General features: G+C 41.4%; 1 non-coding gene across 1 annotated transcript; it reads right to left on the bottom strand.

Annotated features, from left to right (window-relative positions):
* Positions 1-10,137: 10,137 nt before the first annotated feature.
* Positions 10,138-10,334, bottom strand: LOC123451500. The gene has a single exon (XR_006632356.1). It is a non-coding gene; the product is annotated as a U2 spliceosomal RNA (small nuclear RNA).
* Between the last annotated feature and the right edge of the window lie 201 nt (positions 10,335-10,535).

Genomic DNA, 10,535 nt, shown 5'->3' with positions numbered 1-10,535 from the left:
TAAAAAGCATGAAGAAACTCCATGCGGATGGATTGTTTGGACTCACTTGATTTTGAATCACTTGAGACATGCCGATCATGCCACATGAAACAAGAGAGTAACTTATTGGGAGTAATACATTTTTTATGTGTGCGGTCCAATGAGTGATGTGGCACGCAGTGGATATCGTTATGTTCTTACTTCACTGATGATTTGAGTAGATACAGGAGTATTTACTTCATGAATCACAAGTCTGAAATATTGAATAGTTCAAATCTATTTTAGAGTGAAGATCGTCGTGACAAGAGGATAAACAGTCTACGATATGATCACAGAGATGAATATCTGAGTTACAAGTTTTGGTACGCGGTTAAGACAATGTGGAAATTATTTCGCAGTTCATGCCACCGGGAACACCATAGTGTGATGATGTGTCTGAACGTCATAGCCACGCCCTATTTGATATGGTGCATACTATGATGTCTCTTATCGAATTATCACTATCGTTTATGGGTTATGCATTAGAGACAACCGCATTCACTTTAAATAGGGCACCGCGTATTAACGTTGAGATTACACAGTATAGACTGAGGTTTAGAGAAATCTAAGCTGTCATTTCTTGAAAGTTTGGGGCTGCGATGCTTATGTCAAAAAAAGTTTCAGTCTGATAAGCTCGAACCCAAAGCGGATGAAAGCATCTTCATAGGATATTCAAAACAGTTGGATACATCTCCAATCTCAGATCCGGAAGCAAAGTGTTTGTTTCTAGAAACGGATCCTTTCTCGAGGAAAGGTTTATTTCGAAAGAATTGAGTGGGAGAGTGGTGGAACTTGATGAGGTTGTTGAACCGTCACTTCAACCAGTGTGTAGCTGGGTGCAGGAAGTTGTTCCTGTGGCGCCTACACCAATTGAAGTGGAAGCTGATGATAGTGATCATTGGAGCTTCGGATCAAGCTACTACAAACCTCGTAGGTCGACAAAGGTCGCGTACTACTACAGAGTGGTATGGTAACCCTGTCTTGGAGGTCATGTTGTTGAGCAACAATGAACCTACGAGTTATGGAGAAGCAATGGTGGGCCTGGATTCCGACAAATGGCTGGAGGCCATGAAATCTGAGAGAGGATCCATGTATAAAACAAAGTGTAGACTTTGGAGGAACTACTTGATGGTAGTAAGACTATTAAGTAAAGATGGATATTTATAAGGAAGACAGACGATGATGGTGATAAGTCACTATTAAGAAAAGCTTGACTTGTCGCAACGATGTTTTCGACAAGATCAAAGAGTTGACTATGATGTGACTTTCTCACTCGTAGCGATGCTAAAATTCTGTTGTAATTATGTTAGTAGTTGCTATATTATTTGTGAAATATTGCACATAGGAAGACAAAACATTGATTCCTCGACGGTTTCCTTGAGGAAAGATTGTATGTGATACAATCAGAAGGTTTTGTCGATCCTAAGGATACTAACAAGTATGCAAGCTCCAGCGATCCATTTATGGACTGGTGCAAGCATCTCGGAGTTGGAATATACGCTTTGATGAGATGATCAAAGCTTTTGGGTTTGTACAAGGTTTATGAGAAACTTGTATTTCCAAAGAAGTGAGTGGGAGCACTATAGAATTTCTGATAAGTATATGTGGTTGACATATTGTGGATCAGAAGTAATGTAGAATTTCTGTAAAGCATAAAAGGTTGTTTGAAAGGAGCTTTTCAAAGGAATACCTGGGTTGCGCTACTTGAACGTTGAGCATCAAGATCTATGGAGATAGATCGAAACACTTAATAGAAGTTTCAACAAGATGCATGCCTTGACAAGTTTTTGAAGGAGGTCAAAATAGATCAGCAAAGAAGGAGTTCTTGGTTGTGTTGTAAGGTGTGAATATGAGTAAGACTCAAAAGCCCGACCACGGCAGAAGAAAGAGAAAGGACGAAGGTCGTCCCCTATGCCTTAGCCATAGACTCTACAGTATGCCATGTTGTGTACCGCACCTAATGTGTGCCTTGCTACAAGTCTGTTAAGAGGTACAGAGAGTGATCCAAGATTGAATCACTGAACATCGGTCAAAGTTATCCTTAGTAACTAATGGACTAAGGAATTTTTCTCGATTATGGAGGTGGTTAAAGAGTTCATCGTAAAGGGTTATGTTGATGCAAGCTTTGACACTAATCCGAATAACTATGATTAGTGAAACGGATTCGTATAGTAGAGTAGATATTTGGAGTATTTCCGAATAGCGCGTAGTATAAGCATCTATAAGGTGACATAAAGATTTGTAAAGAACATACGGATCTGAAAGTTTCAGAACCGTTGACTAAAACCTCTCTCACGAGCAAGACGTGATCAGACCCCAGAACTATATGGGTGTTGGATTCGTTGAAATCACATGGTGATGTGAACTAGATTATTAACTCTAGTGCAAGTGGGAGACTGTTGGAAATATGCCCTAGAGGCAATAATAAATTAGTTATTATTATATTTCTTTGTTCATGATAATCGTTTATTATCCATGCTATAATTGTATTGATTGGAAACACAATACTTGTGTGGATACATAGACAAAACACTGTCCCTAGTAAGCCTCTAGTTGGCTAGCTCGTTGATCAAAGATGGTCAAGGTTTCCTGACCATAGGCAAGTGTTGTCACTTGATAATGGGATCACATAATTAGGAGAATCATGTGATGGACTAGACCCAAACTATGAACGTAGCATATTGATCGTGTCGTTTTATTGCTATAGTTTTCTATGTGTCAAGTATTTGTTCCTGTGACCATGAGATCATATAACTCACTGGCACCGGAGGAATACCTTGTGTGTATCAAACGTCACAACGTAACTGGGTGACTATAAAGATGCTCTACAGGTATCTCCGAAGGTGTCCGTTGAGTTAGTATGGATCAAGACTGGGATTTGTCACTCCGTGTAACGGAGAGGTATCTCGGGGCCCACTCGGTAATACAACATCACACACAAGCCTTACAAGGAATGTGACTTAGTGTAAGTCACGGGATCTTGTATTACGGAACGAGTAAAGAGACTTGCCGGTAAATGAGATTGAAATAGGTATGCGGATACTGACGATCGAATCCCGGGCAAGTAACATACCGAAGGACAAAGGGAATGACATGTGGGATTATATGAATCCTTGGCACTGAGGTTCAACCGATAAGATCTTCGGAGAATATGTAGGATCCAATATGGTCATCCAGGTCCCGCTATTGGATATTGACCGAGGAGTCTCTCGGGTCATGTCTACATAGTTCTCGAACCCGCAGGGTCTGCACACTTAAGGTTCGACATTGTTTTATGCGTATTTGAGTAATATGGTTGGTTATCGAATGTTGTTCGGAGTCCCGGATGAGATCACGGACGTCACGAGGATTTCCGGAATGGTCCGGAAACGAAGATTGATATATATGATGACCTCATTTGATTACCGGAAAGTTTTCGGCATTACCGGGAATGACGAATGGGTTCCGGATGTTCACTGGGGGGCCAGCCCACCCGGGGGAAGCCCATAGGCCTTAGGAGTGCCACACCAGCCCTTAGTGGGCTGGTGGGAAAGCCCAAGAAGTCCCCTGCGCAGGAGAGAAAGAAAATCAAAGAGAAAAAAAGAGGAAGTGGGAAAATAGAGAAGGACTCCACCTTCCAATCCTAGTTGGACTAGGATTGGAGGAGGAATCCTCCCCCCCCCCCCCCCCACACACACACACACTTCGGCCAACCCCTTGGGGCTCCTTGAGCCTCAAGACAAGGTCCCTCCCCTCCCTCCTATATATACTGAGGTATTAGAGCTGATTTGAGACAACTTTGCCACGGCAGCCCGACCACATACCTCCACGGTTTTTCCTCTAGATCGCGTTTCTGCGGAGCTCGGGCGGAGCCCTGCTGGAATAAGATCACCACCAACCTCCGGAGCACCATCACGCTGCCGGATAACTCATCTACCTCTCCGTCTCTCTTGCTGGATCAAGAAGGCCGAGATCATCGTCGAGCTTTACGTGTGCTGAACGCGGAGGTGTCGTCCGTTCGGCACTAGATCGGAGCGGGTCGTGGGATGGATCGCGGGACGGTTCGTGGGACGGTTCGCGGGGCGGATCGAGGGACGTGAGGACGTTCCACTACATCAACTGCGTTTCTTAACGCTTCCTGCTGTGCGATCTACAAGGGTACGTAGATCGGAAATCCCCGCTCGTAGATGGACATCACCATGATAGGTCTTTGTGCATGTAGGAAAATTTTTGTTTCCCATGCGACGTTCTCCAACAGTTTCGAGATGCTTTGGTCGGTTTACTTGGGCCGTAGTTGAATAAGGACTAGCATAGATGGGTTGCTGGTTCCCGTAGCATGGCCGGACAGCGCAACTTGCTTTTTTTCATCTTTGGACGGCGGCAGCGCAAGGTTAGCACAAGACCGGCGCACGACCAGCAGGAGTAACGTACTGGGAAAGTGGGAAGAATCACTTCATGTCATCTTAGTGGGTATTCCTTACACCTCCCTTGAACTATACCTACATAAATAGAGTACGTTGGGATGTTTATTCTAAAGCTTCTTAGAATCAATTTAGTAACACTCTCTTCTCCTTACAACAAGACATGAAGAGTGCCAAACACAAAGATAATGTGACAGAGACAATTGGAAGTGATGTTGTGAGCCACGTCAAACACTTTAATTGGGTGTCTGTTTATCTAGACAGGTATTTATAGGACTAGAAATATATATTTCTCAGGGGCGTATGATGGAGATCGAGTATGCATTCTGATCAATACTAGAGGTTTCGCACCTACTTTCCTTCTTATACTAATGGTTTATGTATTTCTATTTGTTTCCAACACAAAAGTTTATAGTTTAGTGTCCAACTCCATCACTAGTTGTTCGTATTATGAGTACACTACCAAACAGATGATTTATTAATAACTACACCATTTTAGCTCATATCATTCATTTGCATCTAAGACTAGCTTCAGATATTGAAGATTGGAAGCAAATTTCTGTGGTGCTGGCTGGAGGAAACTGTATAGGCCAAAAAATGTTGTGGTGTCGAGTTTATAGGAATATGCAACACCCAACTAAAAACACTAGCAGCAACATTTTTAGATGCACGATAATTGTTGTCTTGGAGTATTTTTTTTTTCTTCTCTCCTTCAAATAGTTCTTTTTAGAGACATCTTTATTTATTTATTTTGAGAAAGTCGCTCGTATAAACTAGCAATATGAACCTAATCACAAACATCGCAGACACAATAGCCTCCCCCACTATGAATATGACAATGCCCATGAGATATTCCAAAGTAATGGCACCACTTAATGCATGAATCATTGTTACTGCATTCTACTTTAATAGCATGGCCCTTGCAGTCCCCTTGAGCTGCATCCATATAAATAAATAGAGTAAGATATGAAAATTATCTCATGGCATTGTCAAAAAAAGAAGCAATTTATGGAAGGATCATTATCTTGAAGCTTCATAGAGTAAATTCGCAACACATCTCATCTCCTTACCAGAAGACACAAGGAGTGCCAACATAAAGGTGCATGCAATAGCAACAACGAGTGTGGGCTTGCAAGCCATGGTGAACACTTTGAATGGATCATGGTTTATGTGGGCATGTATTTATAGGACTAAAAAGATGGTGTGATGGATATTTTCATTTGCGGCAGAGTACGATGGAGATTAGATATGCAATTATGTGAAGATCGGGTGTTCCGCACTTATATCTTCTTCTCATATTAATTATTTATCTATTTCTATTTGTTTCCCTCGCGACGTATTTTTGGTTCATTATATAGCTCTTGCATTAGTTTGTTGAGTTTTAAATCACCTTTTGATGATGTGTACTCGGGAAAATATATGCTTTAAAGTAGTAGTGTAAATCCTTATAAATACTGGCATTAGTTATTGGAGATTGCACATTTCTTTGACCCCAACAAGATTCGGCCACACAGTTAGCCACGCCGCGGTACTCTGCTTCGACACTGGAGCGGGAGACCGTGGCTTGCTGTTTAGAGGAACAGGAGAGAAAATTCTGCCCGAGGCACACACAAAAACCGGAGGTAGATTTACGGGTGTTGGGGCAACTAGCCCAATCGGCATGCGTACATGCAATGAGATCATGGGAAGAGGACCGATGAAACTATAAGTCATAATAATTGACCGCATATATTTTTTTACTTATGAAACATGTCAAAATTATTTCATGGATCGTGAAAAAAATATTAATTCATCATGACAAATTTAGTTTCCTAATTCTTTTTTATAACATGTTAAAATTTATTTTAAACGTAGAAAAAAGTAGTTTGAAATATATCATGGCAACTTCAATATAATCATGATGACAATTTATGTGTATAGTACAAATGCCCGTGCGTTGCACCGGGCTAGAAAAAAGTATAGAATTTACTTGTTTTGTCATTATACAGCATTAATTTTAATAAATGTCAATTATAATGTTAAATGTAGGACATCTATTTTTGGACGGAAGGAGTTTCTTTTAAAGTTTTAAAATATAATGTAATGCTTACATAAAAATTGGATTACTTTTTTAATAATAGTTATCATTTTTATTGAGTAGTAATAATGTTTTGTTTTTTTATGGGTAATAGCATTTTTGTGTACAACATATTTTCCAAAAAAAATTAACAATATATTTTTTAAATTGTTTTTTGCACAACTTGCTTCATGTGCCGTTGTGCACCATTTTTATATGCAAACTTACATGGCAATCTTTGTCTATCACGTGAGCTCATACGTGAGACAGTTGAACCACATAGCTTCCAAATCAAAGTAAGTCTACACATCGTAGTGCATAATCACAATTAAGTGTAGGCCTACATCTACCTTCTTAATGGGCTATTCGATAAAAAAAAGAAACAGAAGAGACACGGCTTTCGCTCCCTCTCGGTTCTCCTCGTCTTCTTCTCAAAAATAAATCTCCTCGTCTTCTTCTAAAAAAAAAGTTTCGCACGGGCAAAACAAGTTAATTCTTCTTTAGGCCCAGGCTGAAACTTACATGTATTCTTATTTTCATTCCTTACGAAGAAATAGTGAAGCATGAAAGAAATGTATTTTTGGTAGATCTTAGGAGTTATTCAGTACAATGATACAGTGACCAGCTCTAGACTTGCCTTGTCATCGAAGGTGTTAGAATTCAAAATCGCATCCAACATTCGCCTTAACATTACAGCAATGTATATGCACTTTGGTTGAAAGTTCCCATTGTTAACCTACAGGAGAGACCGCATGCATGTGAGAAAGAATAAAAATATTCTGGCTGCAAGATCTAGGTGAAAAATCTATCTCACGGGTACATACGCAATAAAAACATCACATTAATTTTGACCAACCATCCTGAAAGTGAGTGCGAGAGAGAGCATCAAATGACTTAAACTGAGGAGTCGGTATATATACCATTCTGAAAGCATAGTTTGACACGTGGAGCAGATGCAGTAACTTGAGCTTTATTACTAATCCATAACAATCAGTTTAGCAACAGAAATATGGAATTATGTAACTGTATTATATTTTTTTATTACCATCAACTTTTCAAAGAAAGGAACATATGATCTGCAACTAATAATTACCTTAATATTTCCTGCACCAGCATATGTCACCTGCAAATATAGCACAAAGTGTATGTTCAGAAAAGATCCAACATTGAATACACACATGCAAGTAACATAAGAAATTCAGTTTTTTTATGCTAGGTAAACCATCAGCTTCATGTTTCGATAAAATGAAAAACCATCAAATACATTCTTTTAGTTGTTCTATGGACAAGAGTCCATGGATGCTAAAGATCCTGATAGTTTTTGATGGTTTGGTAATCGGCAAATACCTTAGTATAATGGTAAAAGGTGAAAGAAACTCTCTACTCCCCCCCCCCCCCATCACCACCACCACACACACACACCCTCCTCAAATTGAGTATAGATGTAGGGTAATTAAATAACGTGCGGTTTCGAAAGAACTAAATACTGCGATTGGAGAAGTAATAAAGAGATCAGAAGTGTCACGGACTACTCTTGGGGAAATTTAGACATTTCTGATCAAATGACTTAACACTATTTGAACAGACACGGAAGAAAACGCACTAGTAAGAAACGAAGGATCTACTCTTCCAATGCTTAGATTGCTTCATCGCTATTTAATAATACAACATGAAGTTAAATTCAACGATATATTAAGTTATGCTCATCAATTTGAAGTTTCACCTTGTCATCCATGTACTGCAAAGCTTGTTGTTGTGTGTATATCCTCTGTGTGGCACATTCCTAATAGAGCAAAAACAACAAAATTTAGACAGCCTGAAAGATTTAACTATTTACAGTCTAACAGATCAAATACTAATACGATGAGAGGATTGTCAATATAATATAGCCACAAAAGTAAAGCAACAAAGTAAAAAATAATAAGTTACCTGTATAGACAAATATAGGAGGTCAGCATATCTTGGATCTCTTCCAACCATTTGTACAACCTCTTGGTCAATTTCAATTCCCATAGCTTTCATAACCACAATTATAGGAATCTGAGAAGTTCCAATGCTTGAAAACTACAGTTATGATCAACTTAATAATTACAGGAAATAAATGTAAGGCCTTGCATGTTCGCAATCGTTAATGATAAATCAAGTGTGATATCAGGGAAGAGAAGACTACTCATACCATAGTTGTTCCTATTAGAGATGATTGATCTCTTAAAAGGAGCTGGAAGCCAGCCATGACAACTAACAAGATGGCCAAGAGGAGGACAACGACCATGGAGATCGATTTGGGGGCGTGAGAAAGGGATGCACCCTAGTGGTAGCACATCCGAAACTGATCTCAGCCGGATCCGACGACCCTAGGAGGATGTTTCATCGTGGGTAGGAGGGGCGCACGCTGCTGCTCCATCATCGTGCACGACAAGCTTGCATCCTCTTGGGCGTAGAGGAGCTCACCTTCGATGCACTGGAAGGAGGGAGACGACAGATCCTCTTCCTCCGGCTATCCATTGGGTAGGGAAGGGGATGGGGATGGGCTGAGGAGGGGATCCCCTTCATTCTTGGAGCTAGGCTTCTGCGTTGACCACCCCTCCTCTATGCATCAGCGTTCGCGGCGAGCACGACGGTCGCCTTCTCGTCCTCCATCGCCGGCAAGGGTGTCGCCCCTCACCTGTGCACGCGCCCCGGTGAGGCGTCCTCCATCCTCCCGTGCGAGACGGCGGCCGCCTTCTCATCCTCCAGCACGGTCGTAGCCGTCTCCGCCGCCGACAAGCGTGTCGCCCCTCACCCGAGCACACGCCCCGGCAAGGTGTCCTCCATCCTCCCACGCGAGCACGACTATCGTCTTCTCATCCTCCGCCGTCGTCGTCGGATCTGCGTGGAGGGGCGGACACGATCTGCCAAGGAGCTTTTTTACAAAAAAAAAAAAAGAAACATTGTTCCCACTAAATGAAGGACCGCGAGTTGTTTTTGATAAAATTCAGGGTTTTTTTTTGCAAAAGTGCAACGACGGACGACATAAGCCATCGATGCTTTATTATTAGAGAGAGATTAGACATGGCAATTTTTAAACAAAAAAAGTCCACGATACATATCGATATGAGATCTAGTTTCGAAGATCTCGTCGCGGCGGATTTAGTGATGAAAACGGTTTTTCATTTATTTAAGAGATAAAAAATTTAAGTTTGAAAATTTAAAAAAAAAATCCCGCTCGTATGATGTATGTCTCTGTTTACATATAATTTTCTAGAAATAAAAAAGGCTGGCGTGTCATAATGAGTTGTTAGAAGGGCGTTTGGCCCGACCTCTGCGGAATAAATTCGTGCCACACATATGATTATCAGAATCCTTTCTAATTAGTAATCGGCTACACATATGTTTATCAGAATCCTTTATAATTAGTAATCGGGATAAGCCGTAACCTTGATAATGTTCATGTACGTCGAGCCCCGGCATTATTTTCTTATGAAGATTAGAAGCAGACTTATTTGGCACGAAGCAGAGGATATGGAAGTGAATCTTATTTGGCACGAAGCAGAGGACATGGAAGTGAATCCCGTGCCTTGCAAATTTAGGCCACACACACGTGCAACCCAGGTTTTCAGCAGCTCCCAATTCTAAAGCAAACCCTCGGTGTCAAAAAGAACAAAAAAATTCAGTTCGTTTTGGTTGGGGCGCGCCAGGCCCAGCCAGCAGTGCAACGGCTGGGCGACACACGAGGACCCCAGCAGCAAGCTACTGTGGTGGGCCCTCCCCCAGGAAAAATAAATTTAATATCGTTGTGGACACATGGCCCACATATCAGATATTAAACTGATAAGAACAGATACTACACTTGATCTTAGCCAAAAGGCCGAGAAAGGTATGCTTCAACTGGCTGCCCTGGGTCCGCTTATATAGCGCGTCTTCGACTCCCCTCCGTCGTGGCTGGGCGAGGTGGGACTAAACGAGAGCGCAGCGCAGCGCTATGTCCCGTTCGTTGTTTCGAGATGCTCTGCTCGGTTTTACTTGGGTCGTAGTTGAATAAGGCCGAGCATGGATGGGTTGCTGCTGATTCCCGCAGCATG

This window comes from Hordeum vulgare, chromosome 4H, assembly GCF_904849725.1.
Source record: "Hordeum vulgare subsp. vulgare chromosome 4H, MorexV3_pseudomolecules_assembly, whole genome shotgun sequence".
Classification (NCBI taxonomy): Eukaryota; Viridiplantae; Streptophyta; class Magnoliopsida; order Poales; family Poaceae; genus Hordeum; species Hordeum vulgare.
The sequence above is the reverse complement of the archived record's forward strand: the minus strand, read 5'-3'. Positions and strand labels throughout refer to the sequence as shown.